The sequence below is a fragment of the Mus caroli genome, chromosome 16 (genome assembly GCF_900094665.2).
Source record: "Mus caroli chromosome 16, CAROLI_EIJ_v1.1, whole genome shotgun sequence".
Taxonomy (NCBI): domain Eukaryota; kingdom Metazoa; phylum Chordata; class Mammalia; order Rodentia; family Muridae; genus Mus; species Mus caroli.
This window is the reverse complement of record NC_034585.1, coordinates 37770538-37785090: the sequence shown is the minus strand read 5'-3', so window position 1 is coordinate 37785090 and position 14553 is coordinate 37770538. Positions and strand designations below refer to the sequence as shown.

The following is a 14553-nucleotide window of genomic DNA, read 5'->3' as shown; positions in this document are numbered from 1 at the left end:
CAATCTGCCTTCACTGTGGTGGAAAAAGTGATGGGGAAGGCAGGCAGCAGAAAATGAAGAAGGGAGAAGTAAAGACAGATTCATATGTGCACGCTGTCATATTCAGGTATACAGAGAATGAGACAGACAAACAAAGATGGGCTACAGAAAGTTCTGATTTATTTTCTGTTCATTTGATTTTCTTCGTCCTCAGGAAATTGTTACCCAACAGAAATGTCCAATTGTTTCAAAATTATGTTTACTCTAAGAACTAAGAGATTATAAGAACCGAAGCCTTCCACATATACACAATGACTTTTATGGTATTCATTTACTAAGTACCAACTGAAATAATTAAAAAGATAATGATAAACACCGGTGTGGAATCCAATCCCTGATCCGCCCCTGTGTTTGCTTCCTCTGTCATCCCACCATTCAAGATATTGGTTTCAGTCTTGTTCTGACAAGCTGTTTACAATAAAAGAATGCTCACCAGAAGCTAAGGCAGGAACCAATTGAGATGGGGCACTTACCCTGCTTCACCAGCATAGATAAGTGACTGAAAGGCTAAGAACTCCATGCACTATTAGGTGGTCTTTGCTCAGCAGAGATTATTAATTATCCAAAGAAATACTTTCTTCCTTTTTACTTGTTGTTAGTTCTCACTCTTTATAACTTTTGTTTCTACTTTTCTTTGCTTTTCTTTTCCTACTAAATGTAGAAATGGAAAATTTGGAACATTATGCAAAAGTTAGGGTCAGCTGGACCACATTAATTCTCAATGTTTCTCTGGGAGCATCACAATATCTGGGGAAAATGGAGGGATTCTGAAGATGATGTGGGTCTCAAACACTTTCTACCATATTCTGTTATGGACCAACATCCTCATCCCAGCCCAATGTGAGGTGCAGACTATAGCTGACTCTTTACTGTGAAAAGAAGCTTTCAGGACTCTTTCTCATACAATCTTCAGACTCTTGCTTTTCTCCTTCATCAAAAGTTTATCACAAGCCTTCCATGTCATTCATAAGACACGGAAATTTTGGATACCACTGAAAATAACACATTGCTCTTATACAAAGAAACAGACTCAAATAAAGCCTACCTAAGGCATCCATCCTCACCGTGTGGTGGTATTTGCATTTTATGGAAAACATTTTAAAATCATTTTAGTAAGTGGAATCCATTTTCTTCCATGAACTGCTAATACTGAATTCTTAATAGCTTCCCCAGGGTTTTGTGTCTTGCTCTGAAACCCTGAATGATTTCATCACTGCTGAGGCACAGCAAACAATCACAGTTTATGCTCATAAGCATAAAACTCTCATCTATTACCCTTCCTGGGTTTTTATATTCTTAAAGATGGAAACCTTATTTTCCATGCAATCTGAGTATAAGACAATGCTAAATTGTTTTATAAGCCTGGTGAACATTGATATAAACATTCTAAAAGTGCTTTAATGTATAATATCAGCACTTTAAATCCTTATAGAGACAATTATCCTCCAAATTTCTCAGTTTTTAAATAAGTTACTGACTGATGTTTTTCTTTGTGGGAGCTCATCTTTGTTTTCTTTCTTGTTCCTATTATTATTTTTTAATACTAAAAATACCATGTCAGCATGTTTGCCTTCTAAGAGATTCATATTCAAAAAACCTTTAGGTCCTGCGTAGGATGCAATATTGTTCTTCAAAATATCAGATGTACAGATGATTGTTAAGAGTAGTCCAAGAGATACCACAAACAATATAGACTAACTATGTAGCCTGTGCTGGCCTCCCAGGGGCTAAGAGTAGGTACCTATTGGCTTAAAACACCACTTACTTAGCTATATAGCCTACACTGTACCAAAAATGCTATACAAGCTGCCAAGGGAGGGAAGAAATTAATCAGACCTACTCAGTTGTATCACCTATGAACCATGAAAGCAATTAGCATAGCAAGATGTCTGTTTTGTGCAGTAAGTGGTACTCACATGTTTTTTTTTTTTTTTTTTTTTTTTTTTTGAGACAGGGTTTTTTTATAGTCCTGGCTGTCCTGGCACTCACTTTGTAGACCAGGCTGGCCTCGAACTCAGAAATCCTTCTGCCTCTGCCTCCCGAGTGCTGGGATTAAAGGTGTGTGCCACCACGCCCGGCGGTACTCACATGTTAATGTTAACAAACAGATCTCTAATTATGCCTTTGGTAAGGTCCACTCGATGGGAACCAAGCCATACCTGGTATTGAAAATATATCCAGTTTCCCAGAGCCAGTCAGATTACAAACATTAGGATGGAATCTCCTATTGCCATTTGGCTAGACCAGCACTATTCCTTACTATGTGCTATATCTTATACCCATAGATAAATGTAGCTCCAACCCTCATTAAAGAAGCCTATCTTTAAAGCAAGTGGAGACCACCACAGAGAGCCCCAATTGGACACCGTGCAGAGACCATTAGGTAATGAGGAGCCAAGCTTCAAGGAATGAATCTATGTCACAGCTCCTGCATCTATGATTCAGGTGACATCCATGGAATAAGGGGTGAAAGCATCGCACAATCCAGAATATGAGAAAAATCTATGGTGGAACAATCTCTTCTGGATATTGCTGCATAGACAGGACCAGAAAATGGCAATGTCAATGGAATGTTAATATGGAAGAAGGGAAATAACCTCCAGTTCCCACTTGATAAAGAACTACAGGCAAATAGTGAGTGCTGGGAGAAAACACATCCTTCCCCAAGCCTCCTTTTTGGTTGCTCAGTGCAGAACTGAAGTTCCTGAAGTCATACTCACAAACAATAAAACTGAACCAGCAAGCTGTATTTATAGCATTTACATATACACATACATGTGCATAAACCAATAGTCATCAAAATAGAGGCTATTAATTTGAGAAGAGGGTGTAGGAAGGACTAGAGAGAGAATTCCTAGGAAAAAGGAGAAGGATGGAAAGGAGGAGATAAAAGTGTTGTAATTCTATTTCAAATAAAAATATTTAAAAATAAAAAACAAAGGTTTTTGATAATACTAGATACTGTACTGGGCTGGCAACTTAGCAAGTACAGCATTGGCTGTGCCTGCATGAATGAGACTAGAGCTTGGGACCTCAGACGCCTCAGTTAGTAGGCAGCTGGCCTATAATAGTAGCAAGATGAGAGGTGGAGACAGCGGATCCAAGAGCAAGCTGGCTAACCTGACAAACCCGAATGTCATGCTTTGGCTTCCGCAAGAGATGTTGTCTTAGTATCAAAGGTGAAAAATGACTAAGGAAGATACCTTAGACCTCTGCACACAGGCACAAGTGAACTCATACGTCCTAAATCTGCATTGTGCCCTTCCTGTATACAGGCATACAAGTGTAACTTGCCTTCATATATACATACATGAGCACGGGGTCCCCAAAAGGGAAATCAGAGAAAGGAATGAAGGAGTTGAAGGGTTTGCAACCCCATAGAAAGAACAACAGTATCAACCAACCAGACCCCCCAGAGCTCCCAGGGACTAAACCATCACCAATCAAGGGGTACATGTGGCTCCAGGTGCATATGTAGCAGAGGATGGCCTTGTCAGGCATCAATGGGAGGAGAGCTACTTGGTCCTATGAAGGTTCTATAGATGCCCCAGTAGGGGAACCGAGGGCAGGGAAGTGGGAGTGAGTAAGTGGAGGGAAGTACACCCTCATAGAAGCAGCAGGAGGGAGGATGGTATCAGGAATTTCTGGGAGGAGCTGAAACCGGGAAAAGGGATAACATTTGAAATATAAATTTTAAAAAATATCCAATTAAAAAATTTATACTATAAAAATAAATACATAAATGAATGAATGAATATATAAAATAAATAAATAAATAAATAAATAAAAGATGTCTTAATAAGTAAAGGCATCTGTGCCAAGCCAGATGAAGGAGCAGTAGAATTTCAGACATGTGTTAAAATGTAGCATTATTTAGAAAATTGATCTTTTGGCAAATAAGTACATCATTGATTGACTAATTCAATTCATATACATTGGTAATACCTCTGAATTCCCCTTCTGTGGGAAACTTCCAAGTAAACCATTATGATCTCCATTATTTTACAGTATGAATATTATTGGTATACAAGCCAAGCAATAAATAATTCACATGTAAATCAAAGATGGGGACTGGAGAGAGGGCTGCATAGTTACAAGCACTGGCTGCTCTTCCAGAGGACCTTGGCTCAATTCCCAGCACCAATATAGCCATGTACAACCACCTGTAACTCCAGTTCCCTTAAATATGATATTCTTTTGGGGCCTTTGCAGGCACCACTGGAACATGGTGCATGTATAGCATAAAACACTTAGTATATATATGTAATATAAATAAAATTTAAAAGAGTAACTCAAATCTTTTAATTATGGAACTTTATATACAAGGGAATTTTGGAAATTATCTTATGGATATAAATTTGAAATAGTTCCTTGTAGTGGACATATATAATTTGTAATTTTATTGCATGTACATTTATAATTTTGTGAAGTAGAATATACACATGTATACACACACATTGTGAAGACAATAATTTCCAAGGATATGGTAGTGATACTGTGTTTCAGTTAAAGTTCATAGAAATACTTCTGAACCTGTATGAATTTCAAAGATTTGCTAAGAATCACAAAGTCCATCTATAAGTTCTAGGTTAAACAATATTTTACATGTTGCTGTCCTTTTGTCTTCCCTTGAAAGTGCCAAACAGATTTAAAAGTTTGTCTGATATTTTATGGGTTTTTTGATCTGTATGTTCAGCCTTCTGTAACAAAGGATCACAGACTAGGTGGCTTACAAACCCCAGGAATTGATTTCTCACAGGGTTGAGAGGTCCACAAGACATTGGGTAGGCTCAATACGGAGTGATTGAGGACCCAGCACCTGATTGACAGTGGCACTTCTTCACTGTATGTTCACATTATGGAATGGACTAGCAGTCTGTGGTCTTTTTTATCATCTTGGTGGCTGCCCTTGTGATGAATTCACTTCCTAAAGGGCTAACCTCTTCAGGCTGTCATGTGTATAGATAGGCTTTCAGTGGAAGAATAAGATGGGAACACAGATATTTCCTCCATAGCACTTTCTGACATTTTCGTTCAGTTATTTCAGTGTTTGAAATGTGTAGTTAAACACTCATCATATAATCGTTTTAGAAGCATAAAAATCAATCTCTATATAGCATTTAATGATTTTTGCTTAATATTCTATTTAGTACAATGTTAACATTTAATAACCAGTTCCCTTTTTTTTTTTTTTTAGGTTTTCAGACAAAAGAAGTGACTGTCTACTAGAACATTTCATCTTTTAAAAACACATTTTGCCTCTTAATTATTTTATTCATTCAGTCAGTGGGAAAAAAATTCCAGATAATAATACGACTTCGTTCTGAACTGACATGAAAACTAAGGGCCTTAAAACATTGAAAGCATGAAAGACAGCATACAGCATGGTCTCAGGAACACATTAATAAGGAATTCGTAATTAGTGCTGACTGATTCAGAGGTCGAACTCACTAAAGATATGTTCAAGATAGAGCAAAGATTGTAGTTTTGTCATCTTGTATTAAAGTCTTATTTGTTCTAGTTCATTCTCATATTTTTTCTGTAATTTGTAAAGTTTTCTTTCATACATTTTAGGTATCCCCTTGTTCTCTTTTTAAGTGATAGAATGGCATGTAATTTAATTTGAATTCTACTTAGTGGTTATCTTTACAACTTCCAAGACTAATGGTCTAAAATATAAAACATGACAAACATGTGGAAAACTGCAGATAAAACTATAACTGACAACAGACAACGATGTTGTCATCAAACCTAACAGATGTCACCATCTCAGTGGAGTTGCTGCATCTTCCTAGAGAAACACAGCACAGATAGAAATACAGCCATCTCTGTATGTAGAGCCCTGCTCCTACAGCTGACACCAAATGCTACTATGTTTCATGACTCTGCACTCTCCAGCTAAAAATGAGAATGTCTACAGTCTTTCTATATCTTCTCATCATTATCCCTACATTTTCATGTATATAATTTACACAATTGTAAATCTAACATGGATTCGATATATGAGATGCAACATTCCACATATACTGTTCAAAGGTGAGGAATTTGCAAAATTATTGGATCCCGAGGACTCCAATCTAATCAAAGGGTTCATCCATTGATAGGTTTTTAATTGGACTATTGAGAGGTGGTAAAAAAACAGAAAAGCTGGCCTCACTGGAGAGGGTTAGCCAATGGACATATCTTTGAAAAGTGAATCTTGTTGTCACTGAATATATGAAAAACACCTATGGGGGGAAAAATAAGGAAACCTCAGGCCAGTGAAGATATATTTCAGAAATAGTCATCTCTACTACACATGAGGATATCGTTCATCCTTCATTGATTCTGGTATAGCAAAGAAGGAAGTCGCTAATTAAGAAGTTGGCATTTGATCATTCCATCAAGCTACATTTTCTAGGTTTTAAGAATAACCCAAATTCAGTGAACCGCTACATATGTATTTTAGTTTTATTCCTATTTTTCTGGGATGAAAAAAAACAACAAGACAAAACAAAGAAGCAAACAAAAACAACTCTGACTAAAAACAATTTAGAAGATAAAAGTTTCTTTCAACTAACAGGTTATGGTTTATCATTGAAGGAGTGATGAAATCAGGGTGCCTCAAGCAAGAACTTAAAGCAGAAACCATAGAACAATGTTGCAAGCTGACTCACTTGGCAGACACACACTTAACTAGCTTTCTTATACATACTATCACTTCCTGCCTAGGGAATGGTGCTAGCCACAGTGATCTGGTGCTTCTTATGCCAACTAAGAATCATGGCAGTCGTTGCCCACCCCCCACAGACATGTCTAGAGGTCAGACTGATCCAGGCAGTCTCTTGAGTGAAACTCACTTCTCAGGTAACTATATTCTGTGTCAAGTTGACAGTTAAAGTCAAGAAGGACAAGGATGTTGCCTTATTACTGATTCAATCATATTCTGGAAAGCTGATTTTGACCAAATCGTCTGAAAATTCCATAAGGTTTATTTCAACTTTATTTCTAATCCGAGTTTTCATTGCTTTCTGGTAAACAGAAGTGCGGTGTTGCCCTGCTGAAAAGCAACACTGGTTCTGCATCACCTTAATCATTTTTCTCACTGCAAGGTTTAGCCTTCATAGTTAAATGCCTACGTTTCATTATGTAATCTGTTCTAAAGTTTGCCTACCATATTATTACATTAAATGCTATTATTATTAATGCCATATATTAGGTTAACTACTGTTTCAAATTACCCAGTTCAGATTTTAAGTTTGACATTTTTCTTTTCATTCTCCTTTTTTTTTTCATTTTTTTTTGTTTTGTTTTGTTTTGTTTTGTTTTGTTTTGTTTTGTTTTNTTTTTTNGAGACAGGGTTTCTCTGTGTAGCCCTGGCTGTCCTGGAACTCACTNTGTAGACCAGGCTGGCCTCAAACTCAGAAATCCATCTGCCTCTGCCTCCCAGGTGCTGGGATTAAAGGCATGTACCATCACCTCCCGGCTTTCTTTTCATTCTTGCATCAAGCCTTCCACCAGTTTGGAGAAAATTGTCTACTGAGTTTTCCTTGTATCTTATAATTTTCTTATTATTTAATTTTTCCATGAATCTGATATCCTATTACATACTACTGAAAAGCCAAAGTTTTCTTATGGTTATTCTAGTGAACTGTGTTTATTATTATTATTATTCAATATCTGCTTTTCTCCTATTTCAGGTCAACAGTCTAACCCAAATGAATAATTTGGTTTTCTGGGTTGTGTTTCTAGAGTGTTTTTGCATTTACTTTCGATCTTTGTTTATGTATGTGTATGCCTGCAGACACTGTATGAGCCAAATGCAGCAGTCAAAGAGCAATCTTGAAGTGGCAGAGCCCTTATCCTCTTTGTGGCAGCAAGCCTCTGCACCTGTTGAGCCACTGCATTGACCCTTGGGTTGTGTTTATCTTTAAAGGACTTTAGAGAGAGAGCCAATGGATTCAAATTTACTGCTGTATCCACTTGGCTGATCAACTGGTTGCAGCTTACCAACATACAATAAGTTGTAGGAGACTTTTAGCTTACAGTTTATTCTCTATTAATCTTTTGTACTATCAGACTGCAAAGAAGATAGCACTTTATCTCTAGTGCTTGAGTGCCTAATACAAACAGTGTACACACATTACAAAACACGTTTCCACAATCTGATGATAGGCCTTATGTCCTTGCCCTTTTACCACCCACTGCACATATAGATCTCCATTCTTTATAAATAATAAAGTATCACACTATTGACACAGAATACATCTCATGCATAGATGGCCTGCAATTCTTGGAGAAAGAGAGGCTGCTCTAAGAGTTGGACGAAAGGAGAACACTTAGCTCCTTGACACAATACCTGCTCAGTTATATAGGAATCACTCAGTTATCTAACTGTTAGAAACTTCTGTTTCTTGACAATGGGATAGACAATAAGGGTGCAAATACTTTTTACAACTTTATCTTATTTTCTATTAGTAGTCAGGTAAATTGCCTGCTCCTCTGGTCTGCCCTTTCTGAAGTCTTCAGAACCGTCAGTCTTACACTTTTGGGAGACTGTGAGTTGGAAGCTCTGAAAGATGTCCTTGATTTTGGACAACAGCATGGGGTACAGTTCACTGCTGTCTCAGCTCTGATTGAAAGAGCAGTAAACAAATAGGAACTGCTTCCCTATCTCAAGAGAGTCTTGGACTCTCAATGTTTCTTCTACAGCTATGGTATGTAACTCGCAGGAGCCAGGCTCTTTCCCTTTGCTCTGCTGTGGCTCCTTTCTCCAAGTCTTACCATAGTCCATTTTGTTATCCAGGGCAGTCACATCCTGGTCAGCATCAAGAGGGATGAAGCTAAAGACAAAGGGTGAGGCACATGCATGGACTACCTATGAAAGGAAGTTCTAAGAAGGCTTCCTGACATTGCTATTTATGTTTTACTGTTCAAAAGTTAAGTACAATACCATCTTCACCTTACATGTATCACAGAGGTGGAAACAACCTTGTTGGGGGTTACTCATATACACTTGGAATTAATGATTTTCATGGTACTGAAAGGATATGATAAAGGAAAACAGATGAGAGGAAGTAGCAGATTCAGTCTTACTTGTCATGGTTTTTGTGGTTGTTGTTTTGTTTTGTTTTGTTTTGTTGTTTTGTTTTGTTTTACTTTTCTTAGGATATTGGAATATCACAAAGGTAAAAGGAGTTAGATCAGAGCTTGGTAACCAACACTCATTTAAATCAATTTATATTTGACTGCACACCCATATACATTGTATGTCATGTATAACAAACAATCTTTCCTTTTCATCATGTGTTAGATGATAATTCTACAATTATATTTTAACTAGTAATGATTCGAATATCAAGCCTATTTGGTTCTGTTAATATCATGCCTTGTCTGTGAGTAAACCACTTTTGAGTTTTTAAAAGAAATATTGATTTTTCTCGAGATCCAGTAGGATTCTGGTTGAGCATAACCTGTACTTGTGAAAGATGAGGTTACCAGTAAGACAAACTTTGAGACATGAAACGAAATAGCCCCTGTGCTTTTAATATTCTTTGAGTGTATGCCGAAACTTTTTCTGTCACTTTCCACAGAGCAGTTTAAATCAAGTAATGTAAAAATCAAACTGTCTTCTTGAAAATGAACAGTTTTAATTACTATAAATTATCTTTTGTTCATGTAACTTTTTATCTTTAATTAGTTCTTCTATTATATTAGTTCTCTAGCAGATAGCATCAACTCCATCAAGACAAAACTTCTGCTGCAAGCACTTCAAGATTGGTATTTTAGTTGAGGAGGGTGGGCACTTCTGTTACTATCTCATCTACTTGGAAAGTTGAGGAAGTAGGGTCACTTGAGCTCACAAGTTTAACCCTATTCTAGCTAACAGAGTGAGGCCATGTCTCCTTAGGATGAAATAATATGATATTTTGGTACTTCTAATCATTGATTTCTGGTGCTTAATTGTTAACTCTACTATGTGGTAGGTTCTCTGCATATGTGTATTGCTTGTCTAGCTTCGGGTTGTTTTTTTTTTTTATTTTGTGTGTGTGTGTGTGTGTGTGTGTGTGTGTGTGACTTCTAACAGTGGGAGTAGGGTGTATTTATGACACTTTTGGTTGCTCTTAGGACCCCTTTATTCCTACTGATTTACTTCCTCTAGCCTTGCTTTGAGGGTTTCATTCTAGTCATATTGCATCTTGTTATGCTCTATTGAGTTGATATCCTTAGTAAACTTTCTCTTTTCTGAATAGACATGAAGAAATGGTAGATCTTGGAGAGAGGGGAGGTGGCAGTGGGGACTGAAAGAAGCAAAGGAAAAGGAGGCTGTGTTCAGGATGTATTGTATGAGAAGGATAAATAAAAACACACAAAAGGAGAATATAGTTTTCATCACTCTTGGACTTTTATTATTCATATTTTGTGTCTTATTCACTGGCCCAATGCTTTGTGATTCCTTTACCAAATTTAATTCTTTAAAATGAAGGAGGAAATAAGTTTTATAATAGGAATATTGATATGGATTAATTATTTGTGTCCCTGTCCATGTGAGAGTCATACATTGGGTCATTAATATCAGGTATAACTACATTGAATCTCAGGATAGTGTTTCCTGGTGAAGCTAAAGAAATAGGGTCTCCAACCAATGTGCTTTGTGCTAGTGTAAGATGAGACAGCATTAACTGAATCTCTCTGGCTTATATACCCTCTCCTCTCCCTCATCACAGAAACTGAGAGAAGGGCAGATGTGTTCTTCAGGTTTGCATTGCTACAACAAATGTTCAACATAATCAACTTAAAAGAGACAAGGTAGTTTTGGTTCAGGGTCAGAAATTTCAGTTCATGATCACTATAACTATTGCTAGTTACTTGGGTCCCTGGGAAGATACTTCATCACATATGGAGTGTGTAGCAGAACACAGCAATCACCTCACCTTACTGTAAGCAACAGAAACAACAGGGAGAAGGTACAGCCCTATAGTTCCCTGTTGATGCATGATCAATAAGAAAAACACACCACAATGTACCCCAACTCTTAAACATTTCCCCAACTCTTGACAGCACCTCAATGGAGGCAGACCATTTAACACAAGGAACTTTGGAAAGCACTTCAAGATGGAACCACACAAAGCCATGTTATGAAGGTAGAAATCTAGAGGGCAAGAAGACATTTTACCAGAAACTAAATAAGTAACCAAATTCACTAGGACTTTAGACTCTACATGTTTGAGAAAATAAGTGACTATAATTTAAACAAGCCAGTCTCTGGTACTTTGCTACGACATTCTGAATAGAATAGTACAGGACATCATTAGGGTTCTCAGGTTAAAGTATTTGAACAAGACCATGATGCAAGGAAGTAGGAAAGGGAAGCTTGAAACCTCAGCTTTTTGAGAGTCAGTACCTACAATATGTCTTGAACACTAGAGAAAGTTAAGATGCACTCTACGTACAATTAGGCCTCTTAGAAGACCAAGAACAAGGCTGCCCTTACTTAAGTCTTGTCCCAGTCTAATGACCACCAGAGCACACTGGGCAGAGATGTGAGAGAGTGGTTGACTTAATGAGGCTTTATTCTTAGTTCCACATCATTTCTCCTTGCTCACCTTATGATGGTGATGGAGACAGGTAGTGAAATCAGGAAGACCCAGTTCTAGGCTGTAGTTGAACAGTATTGAAAAGCTATAAATTAATAAGCATGTAGGAGTAAATGGAATGTCATTCTTAGAATAGATTCTATAGAATTAACACTTAGTGCACATTTAATGCATCTGATAAACTTCCAAACATAAATGTGTACACCGAGAAAAAGAGTAAAAAGAATCCCCACTCCTTAATCATGATAAGACAGAAGGGTCCTCAAGATGCCATTCTCTGGTTATTCTGCTCTAGAGTACTTCATATTATTTTAATATCAGAAGAAGATTAAAGTCAAACATGCAATGTTCTGAGTATTTAAAATATCAAGACAGCCTCTCTAGATCATGATTTCTTTTTTCCCGTGCTGTATGACTACTCTCCAGCCTGCATCTTTGCAGTTTGGAGCCTATGGAAAGCTTGTGTGTCATGATAAAACATGCACTTCTGCAATTACCTGTGAGGCAGTCCAAGTTTGACTGAGATTTTACATGCTTTCATTTAACAGCACAGGTTATTTCCCAGCATTCCCTTCTCTGATGCTACCACATTACCAGGAAAACCTGTTAGAATGAAAGCTCTGGTTTTCTAAGAAGACTCCTTGTTTTGAATTAAGGATAATTTTGCATGCTTAACACAGTGAGGTTTGGATTCGTTTCTATGCATCAGTATCTTTCAAAGATATTTGTCTCCACAGGCAGGTGAACGAAATATTGAATATTTAGCACTTGCTGTTAGAGACAGTGTTGCTATTCTTTGTGATATAGGAAATGCATTGCCTCTTAGTGAGCATTCAGAGGCTCAGCTGACTTAGTTATCATCATTGTTGGCATTGTCTTGGCAGTAACCTGGTTATGTTTTCAAAAAGGGAAATCTATGAATATTAAATCAGTGGGTGGCATTCAAAAAGAAGCCCAGAACTCCACTTCGGCTTCTGCCCTGAGAAGCATGAGCTCTTGGACCCCTGGAAAAAACCTCCTTCCCTTTCTGTTCCTTCTAATACTAAGTAGGTTAAGCCTCTTCAGATCTTCCTGATGGGTAGTTTGGTGGCTACTCTAATTGCCCTTACCTCTTCAAAATACCAAACACAAAACAAAATAGGCAACCACTGATATCGAAAGCTGTGCTGTCAAAAACAGAACTGCAAGCAAGAGACTGAAGGCACAATGGTGTAAGGAGCTATCTCAAGAGGGGTAATTAAAGTACACACAGACACCAAAAGGAAAAGAAATAGATGATTTTTGCACTCCATACCCCAAATCCTCTTATACTTTCAAAAAGCAATAAGACAGGAGAATGTAAGCTAGAGTGCCTCTAAAACTAGCAATTAATGAGGAAGCTGTTTGGATGGCACATGGTTTTCTTCCTGCTCTATGTTTAAATAGATAATTCTGTTGGCCTCTACCCCCATTCTGTTTGCTTCAGGGAAGAGATCTGGGTAGTTTTGATTTTCCTAACTCCAGACATGCACAAGGGACCTTTTTATAAGTGAAATGATTTGTTCCTCTCTGTTCTTTTCTTTTTGGGTATAGAAACAAGAACAGTCACTCCATGATATGAACCCAGGTGATCATTCTTTGCAGATACATACCTTGGGCATATTCTGACTTACTATTTAATCTTTTGTTTTTGTGGTGTGTGTGTGTGTGTGTGTGTGTGTGTGTGTGTGCTACAGATAGAGATAAGTAGGGATGGATAGATAGATAAATAGGTAGATAGATAGATAGATAGATAGATAGATAGATAGATAGTAGAAAGATAGACAGATAAAAAGAGATTACTGCCTCATTCTTGCTATAGTCACCTAGGTGTTTGCCTTAATGGAGGATCCTTCCTACATAGAGATGTCATGTCTACAAATGCAGGCATAAGCTTGTATCAAGAACCAAGAACAAATAACAACAGAAAGTGCCACTATCTCTTTTTCTCTTTTTATTTGTCATATTCAGAACCTGTGGCTCTCACTTCTAGTAATAAGGACATAGCCATCCAGAGAACTCTGCTTTCTTCTCAGATAAAGGATGGTGTGAGTGAGGGATGAGGGCTTGGCATTAGCACCTAAAGATGTAGACTATTTTTCAGGCTTTTGCTGTATGATGCTGCTCATTTCCCAGATAACTCTAAAGGAATCTGAAGACTGCATCAATCCAAATATAAGCTCTTTTATAAATAGATTTAGTCATTCAATAAATATTTATTGGACACTTACAATGAGCAAAGCATTTTGAAAATGCATAACGTAGTCTTTTCTCCCAAGTGGCACATGATTGCGTAGGAGCAAATAATATATATATGCAAATAACTATATTATCCTATTCAGGATTCTTTCTGTTGCAAATGACAGAACCGAAGCCCAAAGTTACTTAAACAAGAAAGGAACACATTGCTTCCTATAACTGAAAAATCTATGAGTAGATTATTGGTAAATCTTCAGGCATGGCTCAGGGCTCATTTAGTATAAATTTTAGCCTTCTGTTCTTTCCTTCTCATTCAATTTCTTTGAGTTTGAATCTTGAACACCAGTAAATATGTCCAGAATTATCAAGATTCCATATAATAGGTAGTATAACCTTAGTTCCTAAATAGTTCTGAACATGTATATTAAACATTTACTAACGTAAAAAGATACAATCCCTGAATTATAATGGCATAAAAACAAGTTACATTGTTTGAAACAAAGAGTTACATATGAGTTTTGGCCAATGGTAGCAAAACACAGGACAAATATTTATACCTTTTTACTTCTCAGTAATAATAGCAAAAGAGAAAGTGAAAGATTCTAGAGATGAGTATTGGTTTATGGACACATGCTCCACTATGTTCATAGCAGCCTTATTTATAATAGCCAGAAGCTGGAAAGAACCCAGATGCCCCTCAACAGAGGAATGGATACAGAAA

General features: G+C 37.2%; 1 protein-coding gene across 2 annotated transcripts in view; it reads right to left on the bottom strand.

Moving 5' to 3' along the window:
- Positions 1-14553, bottom strand: part of Lsamp (limbic system associated membrane protein) — a 2106845-nt gene that overhangs the window by 1323956 nt on the left and 768336 nt on the right. The gene's annotated exons all lie outside the window — the stretch shown is intronic.